At 41.8% G+C, this 20,158-nt stretch overlaps 1 protein-coding gene across 1 annotated transcript in view; it reads right to left on the reverse strand.

Annotated features, from left to right (window-relative positions):
- Positions 1-20,158, reverse strand: part of LOC138301222 (ficolin-1-B-like) — a 129,738-nt gene that overhangs the window by 65,566 nt on the left and 44,014 nt on the right. The gene's annotated exons all lie outside the window — the stretch shown is intronic.

The raw sequence follows: 20,158 nt of genomic DNA on the forward strand, positions 1-20,158 counted from the left end.
AAAGGGGGTGCAACTTGTGCCAATTGCCTTGAGCCCTGCCCTAAGCAGGGCCTCTCACTTCCATCAACAACCCATAAGAATATTGACGTCTCGTAGTAAAATGAAGTTAACAAGGACTGATCATTACCCTGTGATTGTAGACCCAAGAATGGAGGTGTTTTGCATGAGACAGGTCCCTACTTAGGAATTGCCACAGACAGTGTTAGTTGTCTGCTGTGATAGCACTTGCCGTCCACACATCAAAAAGAAATGTAAAGAAGTCTATAGAGAAAGTGAGCTTTGGATTGGCCCTCTTTGGTCATTGGCTTTTGTGTATTTTTAGGTCTGGCATTAGCCAAGACCTTTTGATTTTACTAAAATAATTTGTTTAATATACTCACTGAAATGGGTTTTCACCCACCTCTCTTCAGCTATTAGTCTGTTGTTATGTCATTCACATTTTGCTTCTGCATACAGCATGGGGCAATGCATCATCTTACTTACATCACTGGTTATTAAGTGCCAGTGTTTTTGGCTTTTCTTTGTCATTTCCTTAGAAATGCCTGATGTGATAGCAGGACTCCTTGAAGCGAGCACAGGACACATTCCAGTGTTCTCAGTTCCTGGATTTGGTATTACCAATGAACCTTTAATAAACTTTGCCCAAGAGGAAACTCAAACTTTATCAACTTTCATTTGCAGCACACTTGTAGCACTTTTACTTAAACATAGGGGGGGGTAGTTTTGATTTTGGTATCCAATGTTTTATAATGGGAACTTCCTTTCATTCCTTCCTTCAATCTTATTTATTTATTTCCTTCTTTCCATTTTCTCTTTCATTCCTTCATTCTTTTATGCCTTCTTTATTTCATTTTTCTTTCCTTATTCTTCTTTGTTGCATTCCTTCAATCTTTCTTTTTTGCCTTCTTTCCTTTTTCTTTTCTTGTTTCCTTCTTTCTCTCCTTCTTCCCTTCTTTCTTTCTTCTACCCTTATTTCTTTCTTGACTTCTTCCCTTTTTTCTTTCCTTCTTTGTTTGTGCACTTTCCTTTTTCTTTTCTATTTCCATCTTTCTTTCCTTCTTGCTTTCTTTTATGCCGTTTCCTTCTTTCTTTTTCCTTGTCTACTTTTTCTTTCCTTATTTCTTTTCTTCTTTCCAGCTTTCTTTCCACCTTGCTGTTTTGCTTTCTCTTTTCCTTTCTTTGTGTTTTACTCTCAGCTTCTTCTTTCCACATCATAAACTGAAGTCACTTGCCATTCACCAATCACCTTTGTTTGTTCATTTGTTTTCATCTGCTGTTATAATAACAAGCTGGATGTACTGTTTTTTTTGTTCACAAGTTAAAGATGCACAGGAAAATAGGCCTTCTTAAATGACAACAAACATGATGAACCTTTGTTAAATATATGTTCCATGTAGTATTTTACAGTACAGCCTTTTAATTTCCCAACCTAAAACCAATACAAACCTAATCTTCTCTTCTTGATTTCATACCATGATTCTTTGAAGGTGAGTCATAACTCTGCTAATGCAATCTTTTCAGCAACAGGCCATTTAAAAAAAAAAATCTTTTGTAGGAACGTGAAGTATTATCTAGTGAGGCTGGGTAAGTCTCATTATGCAGTACTCTCACAATACCCCAACCTGGGTCCTTATGATCACACCAATAAATCCTTAGCTCAGCCCTGATGGTGTGGCTAAGAACAGTCATGCTTTACTAGAGGAACATATGTTAGGCATTTCAGAGTACCAACATGGACGATAAGTAAATGACACGACTTGAAAGAAATCTTACACCAGTTTATAAAAATAAAGCGGATTTTTAAATTAATTTAGACACCAAAACGAAATCAATCAGATACATATTACCAGAGTTAGGGATTTTAGAGTGAAAAGTACATCAGTACTTCACGAGCTGTCAAACGTTACCATTGCGGTCAATGGAGAAAATCACTAGTGACACTCGGTCACTTGCAGGTTGGGTTCAGGGGAATCCACGTGAGCTAAGGTGATACAGGTCCCAAGACCAAGCTTTAACAGTCAGACCAATTTTACTTGGCTCATGGGACCTGGATGTAGAGATGTCCTGGCTGTCCTTGGTGGTGAATGAGGGAGCTGAAAAATCACACTTGTGACACTTGCAGGTCGAGTCTGGGGGAGCCCACTGTGGGTTAAGCTAGTGTGGCTGCCAGGACCAGGATTTACCAGGCAGAACAACTCTATCTAGCTCGGGTACAGAGGTGTGTGGCTATCCGTAGGTCTAAACGGGAGCTGCTAGTGCTGGTTTTACCACAGTGGCGGTGCTGGAGAGGAAACAGATGCAAACACTTAATAACGGGGCCACTGAGGTGGGTGGTTGTAGTTGCAGGGGTGTTGCCTTGTGATGCAGTGTTGAAAAAAGGGGTCAGTACCCAGATTGGCCACTAACAAACCTTGACAGAGGCAAACACAGTATTCGAACACTTCAACATCCTGGAGTCCAAAGAAAAGTTCTAGTCTATGGAAACTTGCTGGAGGTCAGGACTGCATTTCCCAGAAGCTACTCGGCAACTTACTTTTGGGTGATCACTAGGCGGACCTGATAGCCAGTAACATTTTGGATTCGGGAGTGTGGCTTCTGCCTGCAGGCTGCAGGAGACTAGTACATCTAGCCAGGGAGTTCTGGCAATGTCTTACAGTTGTAGAGGGGTTCTCCTTACTTTTGGATTCAGTCTCTGGTCTGGAAAGCGTCGTAGTTGTGCAGGTGCATGGTGGCTGCAATGAGTGCAGAGTTTCGCACCCTTTTCATTGTGGTGCCTTGGAGATACAAACACGGGTCTCTTCTTTGTCCTTGGTCGAAGTTCAGAGCAGATTTGAGGTTCTAGTGTGAGGGGTGCCCCTTAAATCCTAGATTTAGGGCCGTTATGGGTGTAGGGACAGGTGGCCATTGATCTACTAGTGCCTGTGGCTAATCTGTGCCTCAGGTGACCACATATAGGGGTGTGTGTCACCTTACCTACCTAGAACCCTCTAATTTGCCACTTTTAAAGATGGTAAACCCATCCTCGGCTTTACAGACCAGGTAGCTTTCTAGGTGTGTACACCTCCTGACTACCTAATGTTCCTGTCTGCCTGGGTGCAAATGTGCCTTGGGGCAGTGGGACAGCATTGCTTTCCTCCTTGGAATAGCCTACTTGCACATCAGATGTAGTGTGTCGTTTGAAGCTCATTGCCTTGATGTGCCACTTCACTAGCCCTCCTGCAAGGAAAGGAGGTGACACATCCTGCCCGGGCAGGCCTTTGTTTCTGAGTCCTGGAAGGGTTCACACTTCCTTGCAGGTGGTCAAAATCCTGTCTTGGTTGCAGCAGCTGCAGGCAGTCAGCTGGGGTACAAGAAATGCTGGGCCAACCAGTTGGGCAACCTCTAAGGTAGACACCTGGGTGCATGTCACACTAAATATGAGTTTGGATTCAAGTCAGGTTTAATGGGATGAGTTGTTTGATACAAACATGTAATTCTTCAGCCTATTAACCGCTGTCCACTTATAGTAGTCTTTAATCGAAAAGGCTATTATAGGGACTTATAGGCTTGCACTTACATGTCCACACTTTCAATATAATGCATCCTGCCTTGTGGGTTCAGGGGGCTACAATAGGGGTGACTGGCATATATTAAGAGCGCTGCCAGGGCCTTGGCACACATGGTGTGGGCAATGTCTAGTTTGAACACTTTAACTGCTCCTGCAGTCTGCAATTGACCTTCTGACACCTGTTTACTTGGGTCACTCACAATGGCACAATCAGTGCTTATGGCCCTGGTGACCACTTTAATTCCCAAGCCATGGGTACCACTGGCACCATGTACTAGGGACCTATAAGGGGGTTAATGTTCTTGCCAATTGGGGATACCAGTTTACACTTATCAATTTAGGGAGAGCGCACTGGCCTGGTTAACAGATTCCAGTGCACTTTCAGAGTCATAACCAACAGCATTAGGGCACAAAGTGTGAGGGTTACCATACAAAAGGGGCACTTTCCTACCTCATTATTATGATTGTTATTAATGTAACACATCTTCATGCAGATAAACCACTCACCTTAAGAAGTCTAGATTATGATTTAGTAGTGCAAACCTAAATATAACACATGAGTGTTATTTTGCCTACCATAGGTCACATATCATGCCATATTTAATCATGCCTGATTAACCATGCCTATCAAATGTATCTACCATGTCTATTCTACCATATCTAACCTAACATACCTCCGCATCATACTTGCCTATCATACCTAACTTACCACATCAACATTCCTCAACTAACCTACCATACCAAATCTAATTAATCTACCTATTTTACCTAATCTATAATACCTACCTACCATTCCCACCAAATCAGTCCACTAAACTTATCAATTCAATTTTCAATTGTATTTATTTATTTCATGATTTGGAACTCTATAGAGGTCCACATAATGTAAATCATAAAACACAATATATACTCAATTAAAAAAATCTACATCAAAAGCCATATTATCTACAAACTAAAATGCATCCAAATAGCAGCCCATCAAATGTATGTTACAGTGCCTTTGCCATACAGTACTTCAATATATAAAATACATAAGTCAATTTGAATAAATACCTTCTATAAAGTGCATCCAAATCACAGCCCTCTAACTTGTGTTGCAGTACATTTCCTATGAAATGCATCACAATATACAATACATTAATCCATTTGAATAAATACATCCTTTTAATAATCCGCCAATAGGTCATAAAATCAATATTAATTTAGAAATGTCTTAAAAAACGTAAACATCCTGAAACAGAATATTTCATTTGGTGGGTTAAACATTGCTTCCAGGGCCTCGTCTGCTGAGCGTATATTAAAATTCAGGTAGAGAGGTTTCAGCTATTTCTTCCTCAATAAAACTGGGGAGGGACAAACGAATAACAAATGTTTAAGATCCTGTACCCCCACCTGACGCAAATCACAATTGTTAGAAGAACCATCACATTAAGAAGTTAAGGCCCATATTTATACTTTTTTAGCACCACATTTGCGCTGCTTTTTGACGCAAAAACGGCGCAAACTAACAAAATGCAGTTGTATTTTGTAAATTTGCGCCGATTTTGCGTAAAAAAACGACGCAAATGCGGCGCAAAAAAAGTATAAATATGGGCATAAGTCTTTTAGAGGCAGAATACAGAAACACTTCACCCCTTGTGGTAAGTTCCAAAATAGGTAAGGCTGAGGTTGTTTGAAAATAGTCAAAATAATCAGAGCCTCGAATCTCCTCCTTTGGCGACAAAGCTCTATATCTGACAAAAAACTTTTATCCATTATAGCCTCTTTTAGACTCTTATTAAATAAAATAAATGGTAAGTAAGATGAGATCAAAGTTAAGCTCTAGCATTTGCAGGGCGTAATTATAATTTATAAAAAACTGAGATTTCTCTCTTAGCGTACCGAAAACTTCTTTGTAAGCTAGATGTCTTAAAGAAAATTCATCACTTTGGAATAGGCAAAATGCCCTCCGAACCACAGAAGCGAAACCCTTTACAAAGATGCTCTTAATACTAAATTCAAGCCTTAAAGTTGCAATAGATGCCATGGTATTACAGGGAACCAAACGTCTTAAAATGTGCCCTTCCAATTCATCTAAAAACTTCCAGTTTGATATCTCTATACATTCTACTGCGTACAAAAGAGTGGCCGGAATCTTCACTTGGTAAACTGATAGTAGATAATTAAAATGTCGCCAACCAATTGCCTTATAAAAAGCTGTTAGACCTTGTGCCTGGGAAAGGGCCTTACTGACATCATTACGTATATGTTCTTGGTCACTAAGTGAACAGGATATAATTTTCCCCAAAAATCAATGAGCCTTTACCCGCTCAAGCTTATGTTGGCCCACAAGCCAAGAGAAGTTTATTTTCTTACGAGATTTTTTCCTAGAAAAAAAACTACTTGAGATTTCAGAGGATACATTTTTAAATAATGTTGCTCAGTATAGCAATTAAGAGCAGAGAAACGCTTATTTAATCCTTTCGGAGTATTAGCAATCAGCATTATATCATCAGCATATAAAAGGCAAGATATCTGATACCTTTCGATTTTGGGCGCAAAGCCCCCACTATTCCCTAAGGCAATAGGTAAATCATGAATATACATCGAAAAAAGAAGCAGTGCCAACAGACACCCCTGCTTCAATCCATTTTTGGAGGAAGTTCCATAGACAAACCCTGATCACTGCCTAACAGTACTTTACACCAAGTGGAAGAATGTAAGGCTATAATCAAACGTAACAGGTTTATCGGGATGCCTAGGTCAAATAACTTCCTCCACAGGATCTTACAATCAACCCTATCAAAAGCTGTAAATGTAAAGTCTGTAAATGCAGAATATACAACTCCACCCCTAATCTGTACATATTTTTCATTTAAAATGTGCATTACTGAAATATTACCTAGGGTATTGTGCTCCTTCCTAAAGCCAGCCTGTTCCAAAGGAAGGACAGAATTTTCCTCAACCAAGCCTTTAAATGCTCTTGTAAACTTTTAGCAAAAACCTTGCCAACTGCATCCACAGAGCTATTTGACGGTAATTTATTGGGGAAGTTCTATCACCCTTCTTATATAGGGGAATTATGACACTCCCAATCCAAGACGCTGGGGCTACACCTTTTAAATAACAGTACTGAAATACAGGGTGAAGAATCTTAGCCCAATGCAAGGGTTTTTGTTTAATATTTGAAATGGGGAACCCAACAGGCTCATTGCTCCGGAAGCCCGCATAGACATTATAAACCCCTCAATCTCTGTCACTGAAGGAGGGCCGTAACTGTCCAACTCAGCCCTACTACCTATAGGAATGTCCATTTCACATGACTCAATATCCAAATTTTCCACATACAGGGAGAGTATATAATCTCTCCATTCTGCCTCAGCTATCAGAGGGGCAAGAGAAGATTTGAGGGATCCGCAGCATTCAGAAATAATTGCCTAAAATGTGCTGCATTTTTAGACACAGCAGCTTCTCTCAAGGCGACCCACTTCTGTTCGGCTTCCTCCTTTCTTATACTTCTCTTCAATCACCCCCTTCTCCTCTTTAATAGGGAAATTATTCTACTCTTATCCTTTGACTCCAGCACCTACTGAAGCCTTACCAACGTATTGATTTCCCTATTCAATAATAACATAGATGGCCTTATCTTTTTGTGGGGTGGCTTAGAACACCTTGGCTGGTCACTCTGAATTATTTTCCCCATAAATTCAGAGAAGCAGTAGAGAAGGTCTCCGCTCCAGTCATCAATATACATTATGGTCCTTTCAAGAGGCTTTTTTACAGATCATATTTTTAAAGGCGACCAATTAGTTTTTCCTGTTTTCCGATTGCAGTTAATGTCCTGACATTTGAAATTCCATGCTTCTACAGTAGACAAGTGAAGCTTCAAAGAAAGGCTGAGTATCTTATGATCACTCAACAGGGTATAAACAATTGTCATGTCCTCCACAGATTGGGCTATAACATAAGAAGCCATTAAATAATCAATAATGGAACCACCCTGGTGTGATTTATACGTAAATGCCGCTGGGGAGTCCGAATGGAATCTTCCATTTGAGATCATATAGCTAAGTTCCCTCAAACCTTATCACAGAATGTAGCATCTTTTTTCATTCCCAGTTCTTGGGGGAAATAAGATAGGTGTAATGTTAAAAGCAGATTCCCTCTCTGTGTCACAAAATAAGGTCAGAGAAGAATTGGAGACTTTACAGTTTAAGTTCCTCATTTCCAGCACCTCATGTTCACTTTCATTTGCATTTAACCCAACAGTAGAAATGAAATTAAACATGTGTGTTAGGGATTTATCATGGGACTTAGTAGAGGGAATATATGCATTTACTATTAGCATAGACACTCGCCTACCATCTTTCATGATTGGGTTAACTCTCACTATCTGACACAATTTTAATAGAACTGCAAGACTTTCATATTCCCATTTTAATTTAAACTTAAAAGCATAGCAATTGCCGCTTTTGCACGCCCTTTCTTAGAGGGCTGCGCCTCTTGAAACAGTAATGTGTAGCCCGGACAAGAGAAATCAGTTCAGCCGCAGGTCTCTTGGATGCAAATTAAATCGACCTATAATGAACAAAGATAGTCCAGTTTTTCAATTTGATTCTCTATTCCCACAGCATTCCAAGAGACTACACAGAAGTTAGGGTTGATGGCCCGTTTGCAGTGCCTTACCATTGCCCGAGTACTGTTTAGAGCTCCGGCCAACCAAGTCCAGTTCTCCTGTTTATTAACTGAATGTTGGGAGGGGACATTGCCCACATAATTCACCACTCTTTCTACATGAAAGAGGGAGACATTTAGATTTTACTAAGGAGAGCTCGTTAGATCTTGCAAGAGGTCTGGCCCACTTCCATAATGATATGGAGCTAAAGGAGCCTGGTGTTTAATGAAAAAGGGCTCTTCTTGCAATATAAGAACCACATCTATACTTCTACGTTGTAATTGCTCGCAATTGACTGGAATCAATTTTGCAATAATTTTTTAATACAACCAAACTCTTGTCTTCGCTACTCCTGAAGCATGCGATAAATACACACAAGAAATATCTCTGCTTCCAATCAATTTTTACTCATCTATATCTGAAAAACAAGAGATTAGGAGTGAGCGATTCAAAATTATATTAGAGTAAAAAAATACAGAAAACTCCAAGCACTCAGTGGTCTCAATGTACCGTAAATAATCCACATCCTTAAATTCAACTTCCCCACTCCTCAGAGGATCAGACATATAGTTAGGTGACTCAGTATCTGACTTCACATTACAGAAGAGATCTGCACATGGATTTAGAGAATACAAACCCCTTTTTATAGCAGAAGGCTTATCCTGGCAGGAATCTAACGTGGGGATCTGCTCAAGTTCTTCCCTTGAAGTGGAAGTTCCTGAAATTTCCAACTCCAAAAACCTGACTTTCCTTGGTTTCTTTTTAGAAAATCACCATGTGCCCTTTTCCCTATCTTTTTCTTAGTTCAGTGCGTACTCTAGCAATGGGATGAAATATGGGAAAAGGGGCCACCCTGGAGCTCGACTCTTTTAATGGAATGTCAGGGTCAGCTATACAGGGGATGGGGGGACTTGAGAAAAGATTTTCCAAAGAATAGTCAACACTATCTTGATGAAGGATTTTCTTAATGTTCAAGGATTTATGGGGCACTTGAGGTTTGCCAGCCTGAGTTCCATGATCTATGAAAAGAGGCTGTTTGTGTGGATTTGCTGTTAAGCATGTATCCTGGACAACTATAGATGAGCTGGGGCCCTGGCGCCCCAATTATTTATGGACCTCCTTGGCAGCCAATAAGAGTTTCTCATCCGGGACTAACCACTCCTTCTTTTGACCCATCAATACTTTCAATATGACCAGTAGTAGATCTTGTGTGTGGCCTAAATTCTTTATTGATTTTTCTAATAACGAAAAATTGGACGATAGGATTCTCTCTAGGCATTTAAAAGATTCCGAAATTACAGTATACTGGTCAGGGGAGTCACTGTGCAAATTCTCAGGGAGCACACGCTCTGGGGTTAGAGATGAAAATAGTGCAGAAAATGCTCAATCAGATGGAGTACTACTAAAGAGCCTTAAACCGTGAGATTGTTTTATACCAACTGGAGACATAGCCTCACAACAGGATGGAGAACTCCTGGCACCTTGAATGACATTCATGTCAACATCTGGAAGGGTAAAATCTCCTACATCAGGAATGCCTAGCACATTAGTAGTGGGAGATATGTTGTTCCCTTTTCCTGCTTCAGGGAGAAAAAGCTTTGTAACTGAATGAGTTGAAGGAGCATCCTTTCCAATGGTATCCAACATTTTAGCAGGCGAACCATCATCCTCCTTGGTGACTGATTCATCAGGTGACTCCTTTTGGAGAAAAGGAAGAATAGAGTTTGAGCTTTTTATATTCAGTTGAGATATACCCTTATTTCTAAGGGGGTTGGACTTAGTCTTTTTGCAGTCCCTGGGTAGTCTACCCATACGAAGACATTTGGCCGTCATATTAGAATCCGTGAGTCTTCTGCGTCTAAAACCAAAGTAGGAGGAGCGCTTCAAGGGGTTGACCAGCAATATATAATATTTAGTGTTTTCTAAAAGGAAGAATTCTCCAAGCTCCAGACTTTTAAGAGTTCTTAAGGGAGGGCCAGGGAGGGAGGGCCCCCTGAGAAGAGCAAGCCGCACTGGCCTATTGCCAGCTGCTTTCGCTCCACATCAGAGACCCGCAGCTCTAAGCTTTACCTTCCCTGGCCCTATTCCAATTCTGACTCCTTGTCCTGCACTGATTACACATTCAATAATGCCCCCGGGCCCAGATAAGAATCTCTAGGGTCTCTTCACAAAGCCGATGGTGCCACTAGGGCCCTGCTGGTCACTGTATGCCGTTTTTAGTTTTTTTTTTGGAGAGCTACAGGGCTACAGGGCTTCCTGTGCACAAATAACTGCACGAATAACTGATTGAAGCTCTTGCTGGGCGGGTGCTGGAGAATACTCTGAGCCACCGCTGGGCTACGACTATCCTTTAGAGGCTGCCGGGCCACAAAAACAGGCCCACTAATTGCTGGGCTACTGGGGGAGCAGGGGGCGCTCACTCCACCATGCCACCTCTCCCACCACAGCTGCTCCCTCTGCCTTTGCTGCTGCCCCCGCTGCCTCCTCTACCTCCCGGGGGTTCCACAGCATGCCAGATAATAGGCACAGTAGGCGCAAGTCGCTGGCGATGGGGCTGGCACTGACCAAGTACTACGCTCTGTCTAATTCTTTTCCGCTGCTGCCGGATCCCACCAGACACTGTGGGACCGCGATGCCGCAACGCCTAGCCCCCAGCTCCTCGCAATACCTGGCTCCTCCACTTCGGTTTCCGTCACTCGCCGTCCTCCGTCAAGAGTCACAAACTTCGAAGATCTCACTGATACTGCTCCAAGGACTGCTCAGTGTTTGACTCTGAATCTCAGGACACCATCATGGGTGTTTCCATATTGTAACCACTAAACCTATCGTATTCGATCTACTTTACCATACCTACAATAGCTAGCTTACCATGAATTCTGTTCCTAACATACTTCCCATACCTAAACTATCATATCTAACCTACCTACCATAACTTATCTAACCTACCTAACATATCCTTCTTACCTACTATATCTACTCACGCCATCAAACCTATTTACCTACCATATCTTCTCACCAAATATACCTACTATACTTGCTTACCATACTGCACTACTTGTAACAAAACTGAATTTAGTTTGACAGGCACATCCTATGCTATAGAAGATCCTAGGCGGTACCTTTGCTTTGTGTGCTCTGATTGATTTGATTATTTCTTGTGAACTTATTTAACAGTGAAATAAATCCATTGAGGCTGCAAGGCCTTTAATTGAAAAATATTGAATGTGGGGGTTTCGCTTAGATTTCAGGAGAGAGGGGGTAACCCAGATACGAGTGAGCTCAAAAAGGTGTTAGCAGGTTTTCAACTAAAATCACAGGTTTTTAAAAGTGACTTATTATACACCATGAATTCTTTTCTATAAAGTGGAAGAATGATGGCTCCTTTCCAAGAATCGGGTTCATGAACCTATCTAATACAATCTGCAAGTACTGTTTTTTTAAAAGTGCCTTAAACATCAGGGTCTGTCTTTAGGGCTGGTGTTGGTAATGGCATTTCTGTAAGGTCACCCCCAAACATTTTGTCTTCCTCCTTCTCTTTTTCTGACCACATTTTTGCTGGCTTTAGGACTCTGCACAATTTACCACTGCTAATCAGTGCTAAAATGCATATGCTCTCTCCCTAAAACATGGTGACATTGGCTCATACCCAATTGGCATATTTAATTTACTTGTAAGTCCCTAGCAAAGTGCTCTACATGTACCCAGGGCCTGTTAATTAAATACTACTGGTGGGCCTGCATCACTGGTTGTGCCACCCACATAAGTAGCCCCTAACCATGTCTCTGGCCTGCCACTGCAGGCCCTGTGTGTACTGTTTCCCTGCCACTTTGACTTGGCATTTAAAAATAATTGCTAAGCCTTGAGCTCCCCTTTTTTCTACATATAAGTCACCCCTAAGGTAGGCCTTAGGTAGCCCTTAGGCCATGGTGCTATGTAGGCAAAAGGCAGGACATGAACATCTGTGTTCTACATGTCCTGGTAGTGTAAAACTTCTAAATTAGTTTTACACTTCTGTGAGGCCTGCTCCTTTTGTAGGGTAGCATTGGGGCTACCCTCATATACTGTTTGAGTGGTAGATTCTGATCTGAAAGGAGAAACCAGGTCATATTTAGTATGGCCAGAATGGTAATAGAAAATCCTGCTTAATGGTGAAGTTGGATTTAATATTACTGTTCTAGAAATGCCACTTTTAGAAAGTAAGCATTTCTCTATACTTAAATCCTTCTGTGCCTTCCAATCCACGTCTGGCTAGGTTAGTTGACAGCTCCCTTGTGCATTTCACTCAGACAACCCCAAACACAGGATGATCAGACACGTCTTCACACATCTGCATATTGAATGGGTCTTCCTGGGCTGAGAGGGTGGAGGGTCTGACACTTACATTTCAAAGAACAGTAGCCTGCCCACACAGAATGGACTTCCAAACCCCCTACTGGGACCCTGGCAGACAGGATGGAACTGAAAGGGGACCTTGTGCAGTTCTAAGCCACTCTTTGTCATCTCCTCCACTTCAAAGGCACATTTGGGTATATAAACAGGGCCTCTGACCCTACCAACTTAGACACTCTAAGACACTTCTTGACAAGATACTCTGCACCAGAATCTGCAATCTACCAAGAGGAACTTCCTGGCTGCCCAAAGGACTCACCTGACTGCTTTTCTGTAAAGAACTGCTGCCCTTCTGTTACCCTGCTGCCTTGCTGCCCTCTGGCTCTGCTGAGAAGTGCTCTCCTTGGGCTTGGAAAGAGCTTGCCTCCTGTTCCTTGAAGTCTCAGGGCCAAAAAGACTCCATCCTGCAAAGAACTCCTTGTTCTGTGAAAATGCGATGCACAGTCTGCCAGAAACGACGCACAGCTTGCATTGCGGTGAGAAAATCACTGCACGTGAACCGGAACAACGCATCCCGGCTCACCGAGAGAAGATTGACGCAGCGCCATCGTTGCGATCAGAACTTCGACGCATGGGCCACTGGATCGACGCATAGCCAAGCTGGAACGAAGCAGTCCGACTTCCTGCAAGAAGAATTGACGCAGTGCCTGCCGTGCGACAGAATTTTCCCTGCATCACCCACCGGATCGACGCAGCTCCTGTGACTTCGTCCTTCACCCCCAGAGTTGCTCCGCATCGGCCCCGAAGCATCCAAATACCCTGCAACCCGAAGAGGATTCAACTCCGCACACCACAAATCAACGCAAAGTCTTTCCTGTGTGAAAAATGATCGATGCATCGTCTGTGTGCACCAGAGAAACTGATGCACACCTCTCCGTTTTCCATGCATCTCCTCCTCTGCGGCCCCTTTCGGAGATTTTGAACGCAAACCAGGTACTTTGTGCTTGCAAGAGACACTTATTGCTTTTACGAACTTAAGACTCTTTTTATCATTCTCTAAAGTCATATTTCAACGTGTACTTATCAAATCTTGATCGTTTTGACCTTATTTTATCCAGATAAATATTCTATATTTTTCTAAACACTGTGAGGTGTATTTTTTTGGTGTTATACTGTGTTATTGCATGATTTATTGCACAAATACTTTACACATTGCCTTCTAAGTTAAGCCTGACTGCTCAGTGCCAAGCTACCAGAGGGTGGGCACAGGATAATTTGGATTGTGTGTGACTTACCCTGACTAGAGTGAGGGTCCTTTCTTAGACATGGGTAACCTGAATGCCAACCAAAGACCCATTTCTAACAGCTGGTATTGGCAGCATTTCTGGGTCCTGTGCCATCATTGGTTTTGATTGTTTTATATATTTTTCTAATTGTTTTTTTTGAGGGATAGTAAAGTGGGAAGGAGATACGTTAATTAATTCACCTGAAACTCAGAGCGATTTTTTCTTGCATTACATCAAGTAAACCTTCCGCCGACTTATGGTCTAGTAAGGAGATTGGCATTCTGTTATGTAAAAGAGCATGAAAGTAGGATACTACCCACAGAAATGTATAGTGTTTCTAGAAGAGGCAAAGTATGCATTAAACGCCTAAATTTGGCATCCTTAATTTCCTCGTTTGAGATTCTTTAGCTTTTTTCTCATTTCACTTATAAGATGGGTGCTCTGCTTATTAAAAGCTTGATTGAGTTTGTTTAAAGCTCTGCAATATTGTCTCTCCGTGGTATTTTTGACTGATGTATTTGTCAGTTTAGTTTTCCTTTTTGTACGTTCCGTAGAATACAGACTCAATCATTTTCCCAAAGTTTTTCAATACCTCATTCCAAAAGCAGATAAATCATTTCATATATTGGTTGCAAGTCAGACTGCAGTTTCAAAATAATGTTTGGAGTACAAGTGAGTTTGTTTTAATCTTTGGCTGTCCACACTCTACCTTTAGTAGGTTGTTCGGCGTCAGACCTCCTTATCGGACTGAACAGTGTTTATACCAGTACGCTATGATAACTTAGATCAGTTTCAAAGACAATCATACCAATGAGATGTAAAAATAGGTTGTGTAAGCTGACATTAGAATCAATCGCCATATCGTTTACTAATGTTTTATGGGTTGATCTGGCCACGTAATTTTGTTGTTCCATTAATCATTGCACAGGCAAGCGCAGTGCTCACTTAGAGTTTAGGGCCAGATTTAGGAGCTCGCAGCACCTCCTTGCGCCACATATGCGTCATTTTTTTTTGTTTACGCTAATGTGGCCCAACAAGACCAAAATCGGTGTGCCAAATTTACAAAGTGGTGCATGCATTGTGCCACTTTGTAACCCTTTGCGCTATATTATGCCTGTGCCAGGCATAATGTATGCAAAGGGGGTGTTCCCCAGTGAGGGGGGCCGAAAAAATAATGCAAGGAAATCTAAGAGATTTCTTTGCGTAATTTTTGCGACACTTTTAACGCCTGCACAAAGCAGGCATGAAAAGGAGGCACACCTCTGTTTACAATGGGTCTCAATGGGCTTTGCTAATCCTGCAAAGCTCCGAACCAGTGCAAAAAAATGTGACGCTAGTTCCCTATTTACCGCAGTGGTACACTGTATCTTAGAAAGGGCGCATACACAGTGGCATTAGGGGGGCGGTGAGGGGCACAAGGAAAGTGGCACTGCACTGGGTGTAGCACCACTTTCCTTAAATCAGGCCTTGATTCCTTTCCTCTTTAGTGAAGGCCTTCATTCAGATTTTAACAACAGGAGTGTTTCCCCGACTTTGGAAGTAGGCAGTAATCAATCCCCTTCAAAAGAAACCCAATGAGGATCAAGAGGACCTCAAAATAATTTGTCCAATATCTCTTCTGCCCGCACTGGCAAAAATCCTTGACCAATATATCAACCAAGAACTGGCTGAGTTTATTATTGCCCAGGACCTCTTGGATCCTTCACATCACTGAATCAGCGCTGGTCGCCGCTGCAGATGCCATTAATTGCCAGTTAGATCAAGGAGGCACTGCTGTCTTGGTAATGGTGACTCTGTCAGTGGCATTTGACACGATATCCCCATCCCGCTTGGTGCAAAGTTTGCATCAAGCAGGGCTGAGGGACACTGCTTTGGACCTCTTAGGTTCCTTTCTGACAAAAAGGACTGAAATAGTCAGCTATAGTAATTTCAGGGCAGAGTCATTCCAGTTCTCTTTTGGGGTTCAACAGGAGTCCTCCCTCAGGCCCACTCTATTTAACCTATATATCTCCCCACTGGCTAAACTAGTGTGGTTGTTTGGCTTTCAGGTGTTGTCCTATGCGGACAACACCCAAATCATTGTCTCCATATCAAATGATCTGCCTCTGGTAGCAGATAAGTTCAAACTCTGTATGATTGGTATCAGCACATGGATGAAGGAGAACTGCTTTAAATTATGTCGAAAAGGCAGAGATCTTGTTTTTTGGGGTACAGCACTCGATGTGGTCAGAACTCTGGTGGCCAGAGACGTGTGGTCCTTTACCTAAACCTGTGGTCTTTGCGAAAAATGTAGGGGTTATATTTGACAACACTCTCACCTTTGACACAAGTCAATAGGATGGCGAGTCTCTGCTTTTCATTATCAAAATTCTGAGAAAGATCTTCCCACTTATTCCTGTTGAAGAGTAGCAGTGGTCATTGCTATAATGGCATCCTGTCTAGGCTCTTGCAACACTTTATACTTAAACATCAATACGTCCTCGCTTAACAGACTGCAGGTCATTCAGAATGTGGCAGCCCGCCTGGTACTGAATGTACCTAAACACCTCTCAGTAAGGGAAGGCATGCTCTCCCTTCACTGACTGCCAGTTAGGAAGCGTGTGATATATACAGTGCTTTGCATGGTCCATTTGGCTCTCCACCATCAAGGACCTGTGTCTCTGAGAACAGCATTCCACTGGCACACCCCTAAAAGACAGCCCAGTTCATCTTCTCTTAGAAAGGTGACCATTCCTAGATTACGTAAAGCCTGATGGGGTGGGTGCTCCTTTTTGGTAGCAGCCTGCCAACACACATTGCGAGTTTGGACTCCTTTGTAGCTTTCTGGCAGCAATTATAAACTTGCCTTTTCCCCTCCGATGACTGCAACTCTCTGGTTGTTGCGGTTGCTCTCTATACTGGCAATAGCACTTTGGTGCCTTCGGGCATAGTGCACTTTACAAATCTCTTTCCATTTCCTTCAAACAGCTACTTGGTTAGCCATTTTCAAATTGAAAATGTATTAATCTGATAAACACCTTTCATCTTCCAATAATTTACATGTCATATTAGGAATGCTCACATTGAATTCATCTACTAACAGCAATTCAACATTTTACCTTTGTAAACTAAACCTTCTGTCTCAGACTTTATCTCTGGCCAACAAATATCATAGGAGGGCCGTGGTGGAATATATGCGTTATAATATAATATTTGTCTAAATTGCTTGTTCTCAGGAGAAGAAGCAATTCATTTAACAGCAGGTAATTCGATTTTGTGGGTATGGGTGAATTGACCCATGTTCATTTGGATTTCAATAGCATTGCAAGTTCACCTGATGAGCGGACATTGGTACCTGTAGAAGCGTACTTAGAAAGAACGTATTAGTTAAGATGAACACTGGGATGAATGAATGAATGAGTGAATTTATTGATGTTCGATTAGTTAAAATCATTACTTCTCAGCACAAATAACAATTATATAACATGATTAAAACAGTATTTAAAAAGGAAAAAGTATCAAGTTTGTAGTCCGGTTTTAGGAGCCTCAAACTCCTCATCCCGATAATCTGACATAACACATAGGCCTTCGCCTCACGTAAAACATTAGTCATGGAAGCCATGGGTCTGCACAGTATTCTAAAGTGCTCAGTGTTAAAAATTACTTCCTAATCCATAATTCCTGTGGGAGCAGAGTATTATCCGTCAACAGTGCCCTCTCTCAACTTTTACTCCACAGGTAGATGATGCCTGTCATGGCCAATCCACATCCTGGGCATTATCCTTATTCTAGTTCTTCAATGTGGCCCCCACTGGTCCAAAGTGCTCCAGGCCAGTAGGGTGCAGCCAAAAAAAGACAAAGTGCTCCGTACATAAAAGGCCACTAGTGTAAAAGCAATTGAAGGCATTTTAGATTACCAATTGCTGCTTTCATAAATTTTAAAAAGCGCTCAGATAGCTGAATTGATTCTTCTTTTAAGCAAGCTAAGTCAGCTGCCCAACATGTCCCCACATTTATAGTTTGAAATATTGGCTGAAACCAGCAGCGTCTCAGGGGCTTTAGAGCTTCACAGATGCAGATCACATGTGCTAAGGACTGTTCTGTTTGTCTGCACTATCTGCACTGCGCATCACCTTCACTGTCCTTGTGACCATACCAATAGAGATTAGGAGAATAAGGTCAATGTGCATTCTCATCAGTGTAGACTTTGCATGGCTTGGGAGGGGCAAATTCAGATATTCAGGTAGGGTGCCTGGGGTGTAAAGGTTCACGGCCCAATAGCTGTGAAATTTAGTTCTTAAATGCCTATGGTCCTGATCCCATGAAATTATCTTTGCTACTTTAATTAATAATGTTGGTGCTGTTCTCTGCAGTAAGGTGTTATTTATTAGATGTTCCGCACTCAGGGCCCTGATTGAGGTTCCCAAGAGCTGAGCACATGGAGAGCAGGGCTACTGGAATGTCTCCCAGAGAAGGTGTTTCGTTGAGCTAATCTGGTCATTTTCAAATTGTGAAAGTATGAGACAAATTTGGCCTGAAGTACCAGGTCTTGCTTTGTTAATTTAAATTCCAGTCTTATTTAAGGTTGGCTAGCGCAGTCTGGGAGTGAAAATAGATGGTGATAGTAGATACATTGCTATTTATCTAGTCGCTTATAAAGTTGATCCTGAAACGCCATTGCACCATATGTTAATGTGGGCATGATCTCATTTGTCACCCCCCTTAATAGTGTGTTTGTGCTTTGGCATACGAGGCTTCTCTTCAGTTGGCCGTCCTGCATATCAGATATTTTGCCATCAATTTCAAGGAGCCTAGCTGGGCTTTCCTGCCCCTCTTTCGCTGAGCATACCACAGAGATATTTAAAGCTTGTTAGTCTTCCTAATCTTGATCCTCCAATGAAGCAAGCACCACTAGTTTTCTGCCAAAGATCATTGTTTTCGTCTTTTTTAGGCTGATAGTAATATTGTTTACTGCGCAATATTGTACAAGCTCATCAAGCAACCTCCGGAGCCCAATTTGAGTGTTATCAAGTACCCCCATGTCATCTGCGTATTGTAAGAGTTGTATTTTTTGCTTGATGAACTAGGGTATGAAGATCCTTGAAACAACTAGATGACTTTCTAAGTCTGCCAAATACAAATTAAACAGTAAGGGGGTGAGGATGTGACCCTGTTTCAATCCTTTGTGTGTGTATAGATTTTCCCAGAGTTTGCCCAGTTAGCTGATAATTTAACTTTCATTTACGTTATTGTATAGTGACTCTATGGCCTTCAAGAGGTAGGATGGTATCTGCCATTTCCTTTCCTTTTTATATAGCTGCCCTCCTGGGATGTTATTGAAGGCATTTGTAAAATCAATTAATGCTGCATTAAGAGGCTGAGTCTTGGGCAGCATTGCTTAGTCAATTAGGCAGGTTAAGGTCAGGAACTTATCCTCGATCTTACAATGCCTTTGAAAACCAATCTGAAACCATGGGATCAGTTTCTTCTCTTTTGCCCAGATTTCCAGCCCTTCGTACAATAACCTTGAGGAGACCTTTCCTTCCACATCCGGAAGTGCTATCATTCTATCCAGCCCACTCGAATTTCCTTGAATTCTTTGCCTTGAGAGTAGTGTGAAGTTTAGCCCAGGTCAGTTCCACAGCATTCCATTTTTCCTCCCATAACTGCCTCCTATATGCTTGTCTCTGTGTTTTCACTCATTCTTTCATATGCTTTGCATCAGGGTTTTTATACCTGAGAATGCCCTCAGAGTGCCCCAACCTATTTTGTTCCACCTCTGCTCTTCTTTTGGGGCGTTCTGCTAAGTTGTCTTGGAGTGATGCAATCAGTATGGCCCAGCCTGTTATTACTTCATTTTCCTTCATTTTTAAAGATCCCTTTCTACTGAACCTAAGTTTTGTTTTATTTTGGTTATTTGGGGTGCTCGATCCACCAGTTTATTCTTTATAATGAGGCAGAGTCTTCTTAATGGTCAATCATCTTTGTTGCTTGGTACCTTTCCAGGGGCATGGCGATCTTGCATAGAATTGCTGCATGGTCACTTGAAGTTTTCGAGATTATCTGAAAGCCATCTTTATAGTGAAAGTGTTTTATAGAAGACTATAGATAGTCCAGGCTTGCTAATCTAAAAGGGAAGATCTGACTATATACCACAGGACTATTCGATTTTACACTACTGTTGATACATTGCATTCCTAAAGTCTCCAAGGCATTCGTCTGGTATACACCAAACGTTTCCTGTTGCTGGTATTGGGTAGCCACTTACGGAATGCTCCAATATTCATTCTCCCTCTCTTCCCATTCCTTGTGATTGTTGTTTCTGAGTAAATTTGAATTAAAATCGCCTCCAATCAGCGAGTG

This window comes from Pleurodeles waltl, chromosome 6 (genome assembly GCF_031143425.1).
Source record: "Pleurodeles waltl isolate 20211129_DDA chromosome 6, aPleWal1.hap1.20221129, whole genome shotgun sequence".
In the NCBI taxonomy this organism is placed as follows: domain Eukaryota; kingdom Metazoa; phylum Chordata; class Amphibia; order Caudata; family Salamandridae; genus Pleurodeles; species Pleurodeles waltl.